Source organism: Chrysemys picta, chromosome 3, assembly GCF_011386835.1.
Source record: "Chrysemys picta bellii isolate R12L10 chromosome 3, ASM1138683v2, whole genome shotgun sequence".
NCBI classification, from domain to species: Eukaryota; Metazoa; Chordata; order Testudines; family Emydidae; genus Chrysemys; species Chrysemys picta.
The window spans coordinates 29,255,821-29,274,369 of NC_088793.1; the positions used below are offsets into that span (position 1 = coordinate 29,255,821).

At 40.1% G+C, this 18,549-nt stretch overlaps 1 pseudogene; it reads left to right on the forward strand.

Annotated features, from left to right (window-relative positions):
* Window positions 1-11,105: 11,105 nt before the first annotated feature.
* On the forward strand, window positions 11,106-13,239 carry LOC135982098 (uncharacterized; annotated as a pseudogene).
* The last annotated feature ends 5,310 nt before the right edge of the window (window positions 13,240-18,549 follow it).

Sequence of the window (18,549 nt, forward strand, 5' to 3'; positions counted from 1 at the left end):
CCGGGGAGGGAAGACCCAGTGAGACGTCAGAGTACTGCAGGGGGCAGCATCCCAGTCTGAAAGGGGCACCGGGGTCCAAGAGGGACTCGGGAGCCAGTGGGAAGCGGGACACCGGCCTTCAGAGGGCGCTCCTGCGTCGAAGAGCTAATTCCCAAGACGACTGACAGGAGGCTCCGCAGGGGTGAGTCCTGCACCGTTACAGTCCTTAATAATGTTGGCCACTGATTTCTCCTTGTATCCCTTTGCTTCTTATGAGTTTTCTACAATTACTATCAACTTCTTCTTTTTCCATTTGTTTTATATATATATCTATATAAAATGTATGTTATAGCTACCACTTACTTCCCTTCTAAACCAGTAACCAATATGACCTTCTTCCTCAATTGTGGCTTTTAGGGCATTTATTGGGGGTGTTCTTAAACTATTTCCAATTATCATTCACATTTTTCTGATTAAATTCTTCCTCCCAGCTGAACTGGCTCAGAATTGTATTCAGCTTTATGAAATTGGCCCTAAGAGAGCACAAAGTGTATATAACTGATCTGGGCTTTATTCTGTTTGTACATTATAGATGTGATCAAGTTATGATCAAGTTATGTACCTAAGTCACCATTAATTTTTAGTTCTCTGATCAGTTCTTTTTTTATCTGTCAAGATAGGTCTAATACAGAATTTCTCTGTGTTGGATGTAACTCCTTTTGAAATTGCAATTTATAATATTTAGAAATTCTTTGGATGTTTTGTACTGGAGAGCTCAGACTGCTAGTACTATGTCACTCAAACTGAAGCTGTCCATGATCACCCAGCTTTTTTTCTGACATATTATAGATAGGTGCTTAAGGAGCCAGCTATCCTGTTCCTTAATGTGATTTGGAGGTCTGTAGCAGATGCCAACTAGTAGTCCATCTTGCGCTTTTATCTTTTAGGACATTCCATAAGTATTCAGAATCATTTTCTTCCATGTTATCAGTGACTTGGAAACAGGCAATGCCTAGAGTGACACTCCCCCTCCCTTTTTCCCCACTCCTACATAGCTTATAACTATTGATTTTAACATTCTACTCATGGGAATCACCCCACCAAGATTCAGTAATACTAACTAGTTCGAATTTATGTTCATGAATGAGCAATTCCAATTCCTCTTGTTTGATTATCCAGATTCCTAGCATTGGCGCATAGGCACCAAAGATTTTCTTCTCTTTTTGTCCTTTGGTTTCCTGATTAATTTTATTCTCAATATCTTGATTTTGTGCTGAGTGCTCATAGCTTCCCTCTTTTTACCCTCCACTTTTGTTATTAGTTTAATGCACAAACAGTGTCAACATAGTAATGATTTTGGTAGGCACCAATAAGTGAAATAAAGACTATATTGTAATGCATACACAGACAACAGCTGAATTAAGAATGCACGTGTAATCTTAAATCTGGCATTTCCTAACTCCTAAGTCCTTGATTTTGTAACCTTAGCGTTCTTTTAATTTTCTTGTTTGTGATTTCCATTTTTTTAAAGAAAAGCAGATTGTAACAATAGACATTCTTTCATGTGGCACCATAGTACATCAGACACCCACTTAAATTATCAACAGAGTTGGAACCTCTAGATTAACAGCACAGACCTCTGTTACTTGAACTAACAGATACCAACAGTAGGCTGTTATCTTCTACATGGACCATCCAATGAAGGAGGACCTGCTTTGCCAGTGGATTTCACAGATATTTGCTGACTGCATAGGAATGGTGCTAAGTCACAGAGCCTTCTGCTCCTATTATCCCCAAGTCTGTCCCCTTCTGCCACTTTCACTTCCAGCCAGTCCCTGTAATAGTGTTCCTCATCTCTTCTTTCCCCAGTTTCCATCCTCCCAGGATCTTCATTATATTCCCAGTCTTCCACTCTGGGCTCCCAGTCCAAGTCCCAGACTTCTTTCCCATCCTGGGCTCCTGATCCCAGTATCCCATCCCTGAGCTACTTGCCCCTCGTCTCCTTGCTTAGCCAGTCCCAGTCTCTCCTCTACACCAAGGCTCCCAATCTATTCCTTAAGTGGGTGCCCATCTCCCCCAGGTCCAGCTTTTGTCTTCTCTGTATTATAATCAAGCTGTTCCTCCTCCACTCTGCCTGGGCACCAGCAGGAGAAGCATTAAGAGCATTAAGAACTGACAGTATCCCTGCTTTTAGTTCCTGTGCCTGGCCCCAAAGTGGCTGGAAGGACCAATTCCAAGGAAAGTCCTGCTCAGAACAAGGTGTGCTCATTGCAATTTGAATCTTTGGAGAATTTGATGAGAAAACTCCAAGAAGTCTCTACTGACCATGTGCAAACTAAGATTTCTTTCAAAGGCTTATAACTTGACCAATTTTAAGCAAATTTTCATGGATACAAAAAGAACATCCCTGACATCAGGGTGACCCACCTATGAAATTTCCAGTCCATGCTCCTATGCCTGGAGGTGCTGGAATGTCTCAAAGAAAAGGTCACCTGAATTTTGCATATCAATGTATTTTCCCGTAATCTTAAATTCAGAAAAAGCCAAACTGTTTTTGATGAAACTAAAAAAACACCCAAAACAAACAAAAAGCCTGAGGAAAACACCCAGCATGGAAGATTTTATCCGGAATAATTAAAATTTGGCAAAGATATAATACATTTAAAACAGGGTCTTACAACAGGAAGTGTGGGGCAATTAGATCTGCATATAATGCCTTAGGTAAGTAAAGTTGTCATAACTATAAAGGGAAGGGTAACAGCTGTCCTGTGTACAGTACTATAAAATCCCTCCTGGCCAGAGACTCCAAAATCCTTTTCCCTGTAAAGGGTTAAGAAGCTCAGGTAACCTAGCTGGCATCTGACCTAAAGGACCAATAAGGGGACAAAATACTTTCAAATCTTGTGGGGGGGAAAGGCTTTTATTTGTGTTCTTTGTTTGGGAGTGCGTTCACTCTCGGGACTGAGAGGGACCAGACATCGATCCAGGTTCTCCACATCTTTATAAACAAGTCTCTCCTATTTCAAACTTGTAAGTAAATAGCCAGGCAAGGCGTCTTAGTTTTCCTTTGTTTTCTCAACTTGTAAATGCACCTTTTACTAGAGTGTTTATCTTTGTTTGCTGTACTTTGAACCTAAGACTAGAGGGGAGTCCTCTGAGCTCTTTAAGTTTGATTACCCTGTAAGGTTAATTTCCATACTGATTTTACAGAGATGATTTTTACCTTTTTCTTTAATTAAAAGCCTTCTTTTTAAGAACCTGATTGATTTTTCCTTGTTTTAGATCCAAGGGGATTGGATCTGTATTCACCAGGAGTTGGTGGGAGGAAGGAGGGGGAATGGTTAATTTCTCCTTGTTTTAAAATCCAAGGGGTTTGGATCTGTATTCACTAGGGAATTGGTGAAAGGTTTCTCAAGGCTTCCCAGGGAGGGAATCCATTGGGAATAGTGGCAGTGGGACCAGAGCTAAGCTGGTAGTTAAGCTTAAAAGTTTTCATGCAGAACCCTACATTTGTACCCTAAAGTTCAAAGTGGGGATACAGCCTTGACAAAAGTCAAAGGAAGGACATAATGGGTTACACATATTTGAAGGGTGTAAACACCAAAAATGAAAATGAATGATTTCATCCGATGCATGAGGATATAAGTAAGACTAATGAGATGAATATAAGAAATAAGAATGTTTAGGTTGATTGTCTGGGAAATATTTTCTGACAGTGAGATTTATTAGAATGTGAAATTGTCTCACTAGGGAAGTAGTTGAAGCCTAATTACTTGAGGTATTTAAAACTAGAATAGCCGAAACCCTAAAAATGTACGGTTTGAATCAATCCTGCAAAAGCAGGAATATGGATGGATGATCTAAGAATTACTTTTCTTTAAATTCCACGAATCTATGATCAAATGCTATTTAACCTACAAATATGATCAGTGCCTTACATGGAAGATTTGGCATTATTGATGACGGAGACCAACACAAATGAGAAAAGGAAGTGATAAGAAAAAAAGCTATGAAAAGAAAAATCTTAACAAGTTGCTAATGAATCACGTTGTGCACTTTCCTCCAATGGAGCCTTCTTTCCAACAGCTGGCCTATGGTGCACTGACAGCAGATTGATTTACAGTGTCACATCTAGAGACAGGTGTTTGACTTTTGTTAGCCGGGTGCCAGGATCATGTGAGAGGATGGCTGCGATGAGGAAAGTCACCTACAGCTACCGCACAGATTTAAGGGGGAGGGAGTTAGTAGTTCACTTAATCTTCCCTGTTCATCATTAGTCAGTTATGTGCAAGATTCAGAGGCAGATGTGCAATCTGGGAAGTTTTCCAACTTCATTTTTGTGAACATCAGGTGTCCTCAACATTAGCTGTACTAAACAGAGTCCTCTTTATAACAATTGTGTCACCAGCACTGAAGAAGTGCTGTGCTGAGTACAAATATGGATGGCTGACATTTGGGCCAAACCAAGCAATTTTAGATAAAATTACTCTTAGCTAACAGTTGAGCTGGGTTTCACACTTTCTCCGTGCTTTCTCATCACCATAGCATCTGAGTACCTATAGAATGAGCATCTTTATTTTCCTTTTGTCCCCAAAATATTCATACACGGCTATGTAAAATCCTTGTGAATATTTCTGTTTTACTGGACAATGAATCACCCGCTCCAATTTATCTGTTTGATCAGTGAGACTCAGATTGGATTGCATAAGAATCACACTTTGTTTGCTGCTGCTGGTAAACTGGCTGGTTGATCTTTACTGGGTGTCTTTTGAGGTTCATCATATTCAAGGAAGAGGTTATCCTTTATGGAATGTGCCTACCTGAGGAAGAGGAGTTGGGAAGAGTAAGAAGAAGATAATCTATTCTATTTTGTTGGCTGTCCTCAATTTTAGCCTTGCTCACTGTGACTGATTCCTGTGGGAGTTTGAACTGGCCTATTGAAATTTATGATTCTTGCTACAAAGAGTGCTTGGCCGTGGAATGGACTCCTCTTTGTTTGCAGTGGCCCAGATTTCTCCACCTTCAGAAAATGCTGTTGGGCTCATCTATTTTCTTGTGTTTTGATTATAGCTGAGAGGCATGAAGTGGACACAGTCTTCAGTAGAGTTTTGTTGCTTCCTTTGTGCTATTTTGCCCCACTGGTTGATGAGTATTCTGTGTCTAGAAGTTTCTGGGAGGGGATGTGTGATTTGGCTTGAGCTACCTTGTTTAATTATTAATTTTTATTACTTGTGTTTTTATTTTAAATGAGATGGTTTCACCTCGCGGTCCCAGTGAGGGACTTGTGTTATATGTTAAAATAAAGCAGAAATGTAAAGAAAAAATATTGATTGATATTTTTAAAGCAAGATTTGATGTTAGGGCTCTCAAAGTTTCAGCGTAACTGCACCTGTATTCTCCCTCTCTGGTCCACCAAGGGCACCCATCTTAAGCTCTTGACTCCCAGGCGTCATCTCTCTTGGGCGATGAGTCACATCTCTCTCCCTCCTGAGTTGGGTTTTAAGGCTGCACAGTTCCCTGAGTTCCACTGCAATATCCCCAGCTAACCAGTCTGCCTAAACAGGACAGTGCCTGCACTTTGCTTTCTCTCCGAAGGTTATGATCACTGTATTGCCTGCAGTTACAAGTTACCACACAGATCCTTCTGAGCAAGCCCCTTTATTCTTAACATAAAAGCATTACGGAGAAAACATATTAGAACAAAAAAGAACCCCCACACATGCTTTAAAAGCTTACCAGAGATCACGCCCAACTCCAACCTAGGGCTCTGGTAGGTTTCTGTCTGTCAAAACCCACAACTGGGATTTCCCTATGGTTATAAGTTCATTTCTGTCTTAGATCCAGAACCCAAACAACAACAACTAGGCAGAGCAGCCATTTCTTTATACAGCTCCGGCCTTTGATCTTGGCCTTCTGTAACAGCTAATCAGCCGAAAAGACCCTCTCTACAAGGCATAGCTTCTAAAGGCTGGGTTTTTACATTAACCTCTTCCTAAAGATTCCTTAGGAACTCCTCTTAGCATTTATTCTCCCCAAAATCCATGCTTTTCTGACACATTTTCAATATAGCCTTTTGAACTCTCAGGTCTTACATTTGTCAGATCTTCCCCTACAGAGGTTACATATAATCCTGGTCCACAGTAATACACAAACTTAATTCAATAAGGTCTTTCAGAATATTGTAGGGAATTGCCATGTATGTCACAAGGGCCAGATCCACAGCCCATTAAAATCAATAGAATCTTTCTACTGACTTCCATGGGTGTTAGATCAGTCTCCTAAGGAGGACAAACAGAGTTTTATCCCTCCTGACTCCAATTATATACAGTGGAGACTGAGATGCTTAAACCTCGTATAACTCTTTGAAAGCACTTTCCTAGGACTAGAGAAAATTACCTACAAGAGGGTTAGATGCTAGTATATATCCTCCAACTTTTGAGGCAAAAAAATAAATTCAACACACCTCTTTTCTCAGGTTCTACTTTTTCTCTTTATTGTAGTTCCATTGAAAGGTTACAGCATAGTTTGTGCCATGCAAAATCGCACCCTTATACTATAGTAATGGTGAATCCTTAACACATCTCATCCTGACAGATTCAGTTTATGAACAGGCAGTGCTGAATTTGTAATGAAAGAGGTGCTAGAGCTCAAGCAATTAGGTGTGGGGGCTCAAGCAATTTTTTTTACTTTCATAAAAAGAAGAACAGGAGGACTTGTGGCACCTTAGAGACTAACAAATTTATTAGAGCATAAGCTTTCGTGGACTACAGCCCACTTCTTCGGATGCATATAGAATGGAACATATATTGAGGAGATATATATACACACAGACAGAGAGCATAAACAGGTGGGAGTTGTCTTACCACCTCTGAGAGGCCAATTAATTAAGAGAAAACAAACTTTTCTATCTCCCCTTGTAAGTATTCTCACACTTGTTATCTAACTGTCTGTACTGAGCTAGCTTGATTATCACTTCAAAAGTTTGTTTTCTCTTAATTAATTGGCCTCTCAGAGGTGGTAAGACAACTCCCACCTGTTTATGCTCTCTGTCTGTGTGTATATATATCTCCTCAATATATGTTCCATTCTATATGCATCCGAAGAAGTGGGCTGTAGTCCACGAAAGCTTATGCTCTAATAAATTTGTTAGTCTCTAAGGTGCCACAAGTCCTCCTGTTCTTCTTTTTGTGGATACAGACTAACACGGCTGCTACTCTGAAACTTTACTTTCATAGCGAATGTGGCAAGTCCAGAGGTTCTGGGGCTATGAACTGCCAAGCCTAGAGGTGCTGGGGCTTGGCCCTGGAAAAAAATAAGGTCTATGAACAGGGAAGCACAACTTTTACAGGACTTTGGGAGATACTCTGTTTTGTTGCTTGCTGTCTTCATCCTCTGCTGAGGAACCAATAAATTGGCACCAACCAATATTGCTGTAGCAGTCCAACTGTTTTGTTGATGCCTGTACATAGAGTGATATGAAGTTCCTGCTTGGCTCAGTGGCCCAGTTTTCAGGTTTTGTTCCTTTCTCCTGCTTTTTGGTTATCTCCTTCCAAGAAAGAGTTAAATGGCTATTATTCATGCTCATGATTGGCCTTTGCTGAACTTGTTACAGTGATCAGATTATGCATTTACTTTGGTCTTCCCACCCTTGTTCAACAATTATCCATGAACAAATTTATTGGTTATTATAAATGTGTATGTTACGTGAAATTATATTCTGGATAGTTACAACAAACCCATTTCAATTTTTGTTTGCTCAAAAAAGTAGTCGCTGTGATTATTGCGATTATATGCTTTCTCTTTCCATAATTTTTTGTGCAAACAAAATGATCTTGTACCAATGTTGGTGGAAAGTGAATGAAAGAAGTAATGGCTACACATGATGTGAATTCATGGACTTTTATTCTAACAGTTCACAAATACATTTTTTTCAATAGTTGCTCAGCTCCATTCATGATACACAATGACCCTATTAAAATATATTAGAATCCATTGATATTCTACATGTGCCAGCCTCGGACATATTTGTGAACCATTACAAAAAGCACAGGCACCTCCTATTTTAGAGGTTCTCAAATTATGGTTCATTGACCACTGGTAGTCTGCAAAGAACTTGTAGGTGGTCTGCAGATAGCTGGCTGGTCACATGATGCTAGCTCCTCTTCTAAAGGTGTCCTGGGATAGAGCCCTGTAGAGGCAGTTGATAACACAGAGGATGAGCCAGACTAACTGCCTGAACTAGGGGGCGCTGTCACAAAATGGAAGAGGAGAGGTGACTTAATAGTAAAAGAAGACAGTGTGGTTAATGGCTAAATAGTTATCTCATTAAAGACGATTACAATTACCTAAATACTTCCTTATTGTTTCTTTTCAACATAAGCAATTGCTATAGTGGTCACAGGACTGTTGCAAAGTCATGGATAAGGGGGGAAATGGTTTGTAGAATTGCCTGTGGAATGGGAGATTATCCATGAGACAATCTTTCTATTAAAATGAGTCCCACATTATACAAATATTTTGAGAACCCCTCCTCTATTGTAGGCCTCAGTTTAGCAAGCCACTTAAGCATGTGCTTAAGTCAGTGACTTCAGTGGGACCCAGCCATGTGCTTTACAGTTAACCACTTGACTGCATGGTTTCTTGATACACAGCCTTATTCAGCATAGGAAAGAATGGTGGTAAACTTAGATAGTACTCCATGGTAATTCTTAGCCAGTGCTGACTTTTTAATGCTGACCAATGTACGGCTCAGAGTGTAATAAAGAAATGATTCAGGAGAAGTTTCAACTCTAATGAAAAAGGTTATAAATATGTTATAAATGGTTCGCATTAATTATTAGTGCAAACAACATTGTAGTGTACCTCACAGTAGAGAAGAGCTATGACTGTTCTAATAACTACACAGTGGGGAATTCTATATTTATACCACTGGGCACACACACACATAGTAGTCTTCTCAGGCTTTCCAGCTCCTAAACTAATTAAACACAGCCTCTGCTGCTTCTGTCAAACAAATGGGTTACCTTGCTCTCGGTGTGAACTAAGTAGCCATGAAAAGAACTTCTGATTGCACTACTAGATTCACACAAGAACTATGACAAAGTTATACCATTGTGGTATCCACATGGTTATATGCTTCTGAAGCTTGGTAAACATTGGAAACCTCCATCAGAGATAATTGCAAAGAATAGTTGGTGTCAGCTGGCGAGATAAAGTAACTAATGATGACGGGTTACAAAGGACTGGCAAGAAGACTTTAGAGACAGTGATTTGAGAAAGAAGGCTGAAGTGGTTTGGATGTGTTGTACTGATGTCAAAAACTGTATTCCTAGATAAGCCCTTGACTGGATACCACTTGGTGGAAGACAGAAAAGAGGAAGACAACAGATGAGATATAAGAAAACCACTGAGAAGATGTTGTTATGGAAACAGAATATAATGGAGCAAGAAATATGGCATTAGACAGATGGGTGGAAAGACAGGGTTGTCTCATGAGTCACAATGCATGAGAGCATTTAATAAATAGATAATAATCTGACCACCAAAAACTTCAGGAAGAGCACCATGACTCACAACTTTGCTCCTAAGGCACAATTGAGCTGTTCACTACAAGGTAAAGCTAATTTGTGCAGGAGATAAAACTTTCTCAGGGACCAGCTCAAGACTGTATAATGAACTCCAAGAGGAAGTAACAACTGCCTCAAAGCTCATCACCTTCTGCTTTAAGCAGGGGCAGCCCATCCATATAGGTGAACTAGGCAGTCGCCTAGGGTGCCAAGTTAAATGGAGTGCCAAATTCGAGGAAAAAATTCAAATAAAAAAAAAATGAAAAAGATGAAAAAAAAATACAAATAAAATAATGAAGCTGTCATTATTATAACGAAGATGTCATTATGTCATAATTCCTGTGCATATACAGAGGGAATATGAATTATAGTTCATTTCTCTACATATCTGAGAATTTATTAATATGTCAAATCTTTTATTTACTGCAAAAATAAATATTTTAGTGAATTTTTTTTTCAATTTGTGACATAGGGTCAAGATGACCCACTCCGCAATTTTGATAAGCAATAACTCAGCCACAATTAAACACATCCACCAGTGGCAAGAGCTGCAATGCTAGTGACACCTAACTTGAATATATATCAAGGTTGCATAGCCGGAAATTCATGTAGAGCAGAGAGATTGTGAGTTGATACATGTCAAACTGTCATTTTAACACATGTCACAGGTAGATGGTTAAGAATCGAGTGAATACTGTGGAAAATTGTGTTTCTTGGTGCTAAAGAATAACATATAAGGGGGGAGGGATAGCTCAGTGGTTTGAGCATTGGCCTACTAAACCCAGGGTTGTGAGTTCAATCCTTGAGGGGGCCACTTAGGGATCTGGGGCAAAATCACTACTTGGTCCTGCTAGTGAAGGCAGGGGGCTGGACTTGATGACCTTTCAAGGTCCCTTCCAGTTCTAGGAAATAGGGTATCTCCATTAATTTAAAAAAATATTTAATTTATTTTATTTAAAAAACGTCTTTCAGCATTATAAATCCAAAATGTGAGTATCTTTAAGTGTTATTAAACCTTAGCGTTCTTATTGGCTGTATAATCATGGACTTTTCTTTGCTATAACTGGCTCACTTGTAATAAATAAGGTCCATAAAAGAAAAGTAACAGTGTTAACGCTTAATAGACTACAAAAGTGATGACGTCACACTCCAAGAGGGTAACTGTGAGGAAGGGGGTTACTTTCCAAACAACCGGTGTCCGGTTATAACATCAAAAAGGGTCATTTTGTTTCTGTGTAAACACTGTAACTAACTGTTTTAATAGGTAAGCAAGCATATGTTACTAATCGTTGAACCTTTAAGTGGTGAAAAGATGTGTTGGGATGGCTGCAATGTGGTTTAAATCGCCAACCATGTGATGAGTGTGTCAGCCATCCTAAACGCTATAATGCTTGCAGTTGGGAGCACAGTACATAACAATATTCAAATGCCCCATGGCAGAAAGGGGAAAAAGAAAACCTTCAGGAGCTGAGTATCGTAAACGAAAGGCTGAGAAGGAAAAGGACCAAGCAAAACAGCAGGGATCCTTCCTGAAATATCTTCTCTTTAATCCAAATAAAGATGGAAGCAGTTCACAGCATGCAGATGAAGGAATTTTATTTGGAGAGGAGGTTAGCTCACATTCGCATGGAAGCAGTCTGGAACATCAAGATGAAGGTATACTACTTCGAGATGAGGGTAGCTCAGATCCACAAAAAAGCAGTTTGGAAACTCAAGATGATGGAAACTTACATCTAGATGAAGGCAGCTCACAGTATCAGACTGATATGGAAGTGGAGAAAATTTATTCACCTTCAGAGAGACATGCAGAAATTGAAGTAAATGAAGTAGAAGGAAGAAAGGATGAGGAAGTTACAAACAAGTTACAGTATGGGGACCCAGCTTCATGGCCCTGATGTGATGAGTGTGCAGCAAATTCTTGTGGAACATGAACCAGAACAAGTTCATGAATTTCCCTTCCCTAAGGATGGAAATAAAAGAAAATTCTCTGCCCGGCATTACAAGAGGAAACTCATTAATGGAGAAGAAATTCATCAAAACTTGTTACAGTATTTAGTGTCAAAGGACTCTGTTTTGCTTTTGCTGCAAGTTGTTTAGAAATCATGCAATTGGTACATCACTTACTGAAAATGGTTCGAAGGACTGGAAAAACATATCTTCAATTCTCTCTTCACATGAAAGAAGTACAGAACCATTGGAATGTTTTCAAAATGGGAAAGAACTTGAATTATGATTGAAAAAAGGAAAAACTATCAATTGAAGAAAATGTACATATGATCAAGGAAAAAGAAGAATATTGGCAACAAATATTGGATGGTCTGATTGCTTTCATGAGAGTTCTCAGTGGGCAAAATTTAGTATTCTGTGGCCATGGTAGAAATGAAAAATTATACACTACAGGTAATGGAAACTTTTTAAAATTTCTTGACTATCTAGCGTTGTTTGATCCAGTCATGAAGGAGCATCTACGTAAAATAATTGATCATGAAACACAGGATCATTACTTAGGAAAAAATATGCAGAATGAACTGATTCAAATCCTAGCAAATGCCATTAAAAAGAAAATTGTAGAAGCTGCCCATTCTGCAAAATACTTCTCAATAATACTGGACTGTACACCAGATGTGAGTCATGTTGAACAAATGACGATGATCATTCATTTTGTGGATATGGAAAAGTCTGCAGATGACGAGAATGCTGAAGTGCCCATAAAGGAACATTTTTCGGGTTTTGTACCACTGAAAGAGATTACTGGAGCATTTATGACTGAAACTATTCCACAAGAGCTTGAAACAATATCATTATTTGTTGAAAACTTACGTGGCCAAGGCTATGATAATGGGAGTAATATGAAGGGTAAAGACAATGGTGTGCAAGGAAGAATGATGGAAATCAATCCTAGGACCTTTTTTGTTCCTTGCAGTGTGCTTTCTCTGAATTTGGTTGTCAATGATGCTATTTGGAGGCAAACAGTTTCTTTGACCTGGTGCAACATGTTTATGTGTTTTTTCTCAGGCTCAACAGGCCATTGGGAGATTCTGACTCGCCACGTGAATTCTCTAACTGTGAAACCATTTAGTCAGACAAGATGGGAGAGTCGCACTGATGCCTTGAAGCCTCTTCGCTATGAACTTGGAAACATTTATGATGCCCGAATTGAAATTTCTGATAATACTATCTTTATTGGATCATCTGGCAATACGGAACATTCAGATGCAGAAGCTCTTGTAAATGGCCTTTTCAAGTTCAAATTTGTGACTTCACTCATTTTGTGGTATAATATCCTTTTTGAAATTAACCTCATTAGTAAGCAGCTTCAGGAAAAGAACTTGAACATACATTCTGCTATTCAAAAACTGCAGCAAACTAAAAATATTATGGAGGAATTCAGAAGTGATGAAGGGTTCGAAAGAACACCGGTAGATTCTCTTGAGCTTGCTGAAGAAACAGACTTTCCGACAGAATTTGAACCAGAGCCAGTTCACATTCGGCAAAAGAAACAGCAGTTTTTGTATGAAGGATGAGACACACCAATTCAGAACCCAAAACAAAGGTTCAAAGTGAATTTCTACTTTGCAGTCCTTGATACTGCTATTCACTCGGTTGACAAAAGCTAGAGTCAGTATTTGGCTTTCCATATGATATCCACAGCTTGCAAAAGAAAACAGCAAAACAGATAAAAGAATTTTGTATAAAACTGGAGTCGGCATTGACTCATGAAAATTCAAAAGACATTGATGCTATAGATTTGTGTAGTGAGCTTCAGGCTTTTTCAAGACGACTTAAGAAACATGCCACTCCTGAAGATGTACTGAAGTTTGTTTGTGAAAATAAACTCTCAGTTTTTTTCCAAACATTTTTATAGCTCTATGCGTTCTTTTAACTTTGCCAGTTTCCATAGCTAGTGGGGAGCATAGCTTCTCTATGTTAAAATTGATAAAAACATATCTGCGTTCAAGAATGGTGCAAGAGAGACTTGTTGGACTTGCCACAATGTCAATAGAGCATGAAATATCTGGAAAACTGGATCTAAAAGAACTAGTGACTGAATTTTCAAAACTTAAAGCAAGAATAGTCATGTTTTAAGAGCACAGTGTGTTTTTTATTCGGAGTGTTTTGTAACTACAGGTTAAAGTTCATTCTCACTCGCCTCACACATTTCTCGCTTCTACAAATCTCGCGTTATTAAGGTTACAGTTAGCCTAACTCTTACTAACGAACTGTCATGCATTACATCCCCTTCCTGTCAGTTCTTTCTCTGCTTCCACAACAGTTTTCTATATTGGATGTGGTGGTAATGGCAATTAAAGCTGGATAGCATAATGGATGATTTCGGATTTGTAATAAAAATTATAATTAACATTTTTAATGCATTTTTATTTGAAATTGGACTGAAATATCATCTAGCTGTTGTGTACAAATCTATTCTGAAAATGTTGTGTCTCTATTTTATCTGATCTCAGAAACATTGGTTGGACAGATGGATGGATGGACAAACTGAATAATTAAGTCTCTGTTTAAAAAAAAAGCTTAAAAAACAAAAGGAAAAAAAGGGGCAAAATGTTTCCCAGTTTACCAAAAACCTCAGCCTAGATTTGCCCTTGCAGGTGGGGGCGCCGATTGCATGGTTTGCCTTGGACGCCAGTTGCTGGCAGCTAGTCTAGGGCCGCCCCTGGCTTCAAGTGCAAGGCATGTTTCTTTGACCTTGGCTTTTCTAATATAAGTGCATAGCAATGTGTATATGGAATTTATAAAAACAAACAAAAACTCAAACACCACAATACAATTTTCCTCTGGGGAGAATATGAAAGAAGGAATGACCCACGCATGATAAATGATGGGCATGTCACCTTAATGTACTACTTAAAACTACACAAATTTCATGGTGATGAGGGCAGAATAAGAACCTGTACAGAAAAGAATATCTGTGGGCCCAATAAGCACTTGCCAGTCTTTACTGTCAAATATCAGGGGGTAGCTGTGTTAGTCTGTATCCACAAAAACAACAAGGAGTCCGGTGGCACCATAAGACTAACAGATGTATTTGGGCATAAACTTTTGTGGGTAAAAAAACCACTTCTGATTCATCTGAAGAAGTGGGGTTTTTTACCCACGAAAGCTTATGCCCAAATAAATCTGTTAGTCTTTAAGGTGCCACCAGACTCCTGATAGTCTTTACTGTATTTATCTTCATAGCAATCCTGTGATGCTGGGAGGTACAACTACAGCTACAGAAGGGGAAATGAGGCCTGGAGAAAGTAATTGACTGACCTGTGGTCACAATGAAAGTCTGTGGTAGAGCTGGGAATTGAACCTCAGTATCCCTAGTCAGCCCATCAACTACTGAACCATCCTTCCGGAGGATGTTTTGCCTTCATTACTATGTCTGTGGCTTTGAATTAGAAACCTAAAATACAAACGTATGTAATAACAGGGATAAAATATGAACACTTGTGAAATATCATAGTACAAATCATACAACAAAATGACAGATTTGTTACAGTACTAATCACCAAGGCACAATAATTAAGCTTTTATTATCATGGCAGAAATGTTACACTAAAAACACTTTCTTGTCTTCGTCTCTCAGTATTTTTATTAGATATGATTTATTATTAACCAAGATGCCTTTTTGCAAGACAGATTCGCATTCTTTTCATCTTCTAAAAATTAATTTAAATAGAAATCAAAATAAAAGTACTTTTGTATTAAAAAAATGAAGTGAAAAAAATCATTATATTGCTGGTTCTATGTTATCTTTGCTTTTTGTTATTCCTTTTACTTTAGCGAGGATTTTGCAAATATTTCAGAATAAAACTCCCTGGGAGCCTGGAGCAAAAATTAAATGTTAACATTTGTATGTTTATGCTTCTAAGTGGGGACCCAAAAACAGATATAATAATAATTCTCATATGATTATCCTTTTAAAAGCGATTTCTTTTTTAATTAGTTACAAGCATACAATTTATTTTTTGTTTTGCTTTTTAAAAAACTGACTTTTTCATTAAATTATGTTAGGTATAAGAATTTCGGAAGCACATTTTAATGACATGATTTGTAGCAATTATAATGACTGATTTGAAACAATAAAACCTTGAATTATTATATAACAGTGCATTACTCTCCAAGCCAGGAAAGAGAATAACCTGAATCTTTAGAGAACAGGCAGGTTGAACAGACAGAAATGGATGTACTCTGTAATTTTAAGCAGCTGAAAAACAAGGTTAGATTTTTGGGAGTTTGTTTCCTTTAAATTTTTGTCCCAAACTCCATTTCTTTGTGGAAACTGAAGGAGACAAGGAAAGGAAGTTCAGTCAATAAATCTACCCAATTTCAGCTTTTCTTTGTCCTTATTTAACCACATTAGTTAGTGAAGGTATCTATTTGCCCCTTTTTATTTTAAAAGGAAGAAATTCAAGACATTTATGGTCCAATTTTCTTAAGTGCAGACCCACCCCCCCACCAATCTCACTGACAGCAATGAGTGATGCTCATACAGCATCTTTGAAAAGCAGATAGTTGCTTTATGATTTTACGTTCTCTAGTACTTTTGTGAGTGACTAGAGCAGGGGATTGGCAGTTGGAGACTCAATTCCTTGGCTCTTTGTTCTTAACTCTGCCACTCACTTTGTGACTTGGTACAATTCACTTTCCTTCTCAGTGCCCTAGTTTTTCCACCTGCAAAAATAGTTATAATCATGGAAGTTTTGTTGGCTTAATTAATTAAGGTGATTTGAGAGGAAAGGCTCTGTGCAATTGCAAAGTTTATTATTATAATTATCCTGAAAGCAAATATTGCGTTAATGCGTCGGAGGTAACTACATCTTTTTCACTAGGAGTCAGTACACACCAGTTGCAATAGTCTGAATACTTGGTTATTCATTCTTGAGTTTAGTAATGATCTCTCTCTCTCTCTCTCTCTCTCTCTCTCTCTCTTCAGTGGCTGTGTTCATCTAACCTGGAGATTGGTCCCAACTTCCCATTGCCTGTGCAAGCCTTCCCAATCTATAAAATCAGAGGGAAGAAGACTCACCGTTTTCAGGGCAGCATAAATTCTTGTGGTTACCTTCCTCAACGCCTGCTTTGAATGGAGATTTATCCTTATTTTGCAGGTATCTTTAATTTATGATGTGATTGGTGCTTTCCACTACTAACAAAATGAACGTAAGGCAAACACAATGAAAATGAAGTTAGGCTGGTGGTTGGAAGTGGAGTGGTGTCCATTGTGGTACACCAAACGGATGGTTTAAAGTTTACCTAAAGGGACACCTGAGTGTTCCCCTTCACATAGGGATGTGTTGGGGATATCCAGTGGCAGGGCAGAAGTGTGAGGCTTTTCACGGATCCCTGGTTTGGTGAAACCATCCTTAGAGTATCATTCTAGCCACCATGAATTAAACCAGCTCTGTGTCTGTTCTCTCTTGTATAAGGGAGCTGGCCCATTACTGGGAAAGACCTAAAGATGACTCAGAGCCACCTTCACCCCACCTTGTCAGGTGAGCATGAGGACAAAGCTGTGTGTGTGCAACGGCATGATCTGTATATACACAGGTTACTTGTTCATAGGCTTTGGGTGAAACTGCATGTTTCGGGAGTCAATTAGGTGTCCACACATGAAAAAGTGACCCATAGCACGAACTTGCCTCTCTGCCTGCCAAGGCCCAAATATGAGATGCAAAGTGTGAGCAAGATCCAAAGTGCCGGGGACAAATTATTCACTCTTCATGCAGGAACATAAAAATGGCCATACTGGGTTGGACCAGTGGTCCTTCTAGCCCAGTATTTTGTCTTCCAACTCTGACCAGTGCCACACACTTTAGAGGGAATGAACAGAACAGGGCAATTATTGAGTGATCCATCCCCTACCTGGCTCTGCATGGCTCCCTGGTAGCAGCAACATATCCCTGCTGCTCCTAGGTGGAGGAACAGACAGGAGGGGTTTCGAGTGTGGGAGGGGATGGAGGGCATAGGTGCCAACTTTCTCCAGTGCTGGTGGGTGCCCGTGTCCCCCCTTTCCCCTCCTGTGGCCCCACCCCATTCCAACACCATCTCCAAAGTCCCCGCCCTAACTCCGCCCCCTCCCTGCCCCAATTGGATCCCTTCCCCAAATCTGTGCCCTGGCCCCGCCTCTTCCCTCAGCGCGCCGCGTTCCCCCCTCCCTCCCTCCCTGCCCCACGAATTAGCTGTTTCATGGCACAAGAGCTGGGAGAGGGAGAAGCAGGATGCAACGGTGCGCTCATGGAGGAGGCGGAGGTAAGCTGGAGCAGGGGGGTGGGGCAGGGCAGGGAGCTGCCGGTGGGTGCTGAGCACCCACCAATTTTTTTTCCGTCGGTGCTCCAGCCCCAGAGCACCCACGGAGTCGGCACCTATGGTGTGGGTTGGGGGTTGGCACATGGGAGAGGGCGCAGGGTGCCAGATCCGGGCAGCGCTCATCTCAGGCAGCTCTCCGCAAGCGGCAACCTGTCCCAGCTGCTCTTAGGTGAAAGGCATGGCAGGCAGCTCTGCACAAAAACAGATATAAAGTGACGTCTCCTTGTGATGGAGAGCTCTCTATGCCTGACTTCTCACCCAGGCCAAGGGACACCCCATTATGCCAGACTTTGAGCAAGTCTGCTGCCTCCAAGACACTGGAGCCCTATACCTCCAGGGCATCTAAGAGGAAGACACGGGACTCCTTTCATAAGCTCTCAAAGGAATGTGTCCCTGGCTCACAAGGTAGAAAATCTACCTCTAAGAAGCTGAAGTCATTGATAACCTCAGCTACCCTGGTGTTACCAGCTCTCCAATCAGGTACTTGCAAGACTGCTGGTTCCTCGGGTACCCAGAGTACGGCTAGACTGAAAGACGGCAAAGCCTTGGGCCCAGAGAGATTATTGGTACTGTTAATGGACCAAGGGGGAAAAAAAGAGCTCTTCCTCTGCTTCCTTGGTACCAAAGAAGCCTGCTCTGGCTCTGGCCACACTTCCCTTGGAGTGCACAAGATCTTTGGTACCACCCATCGGAG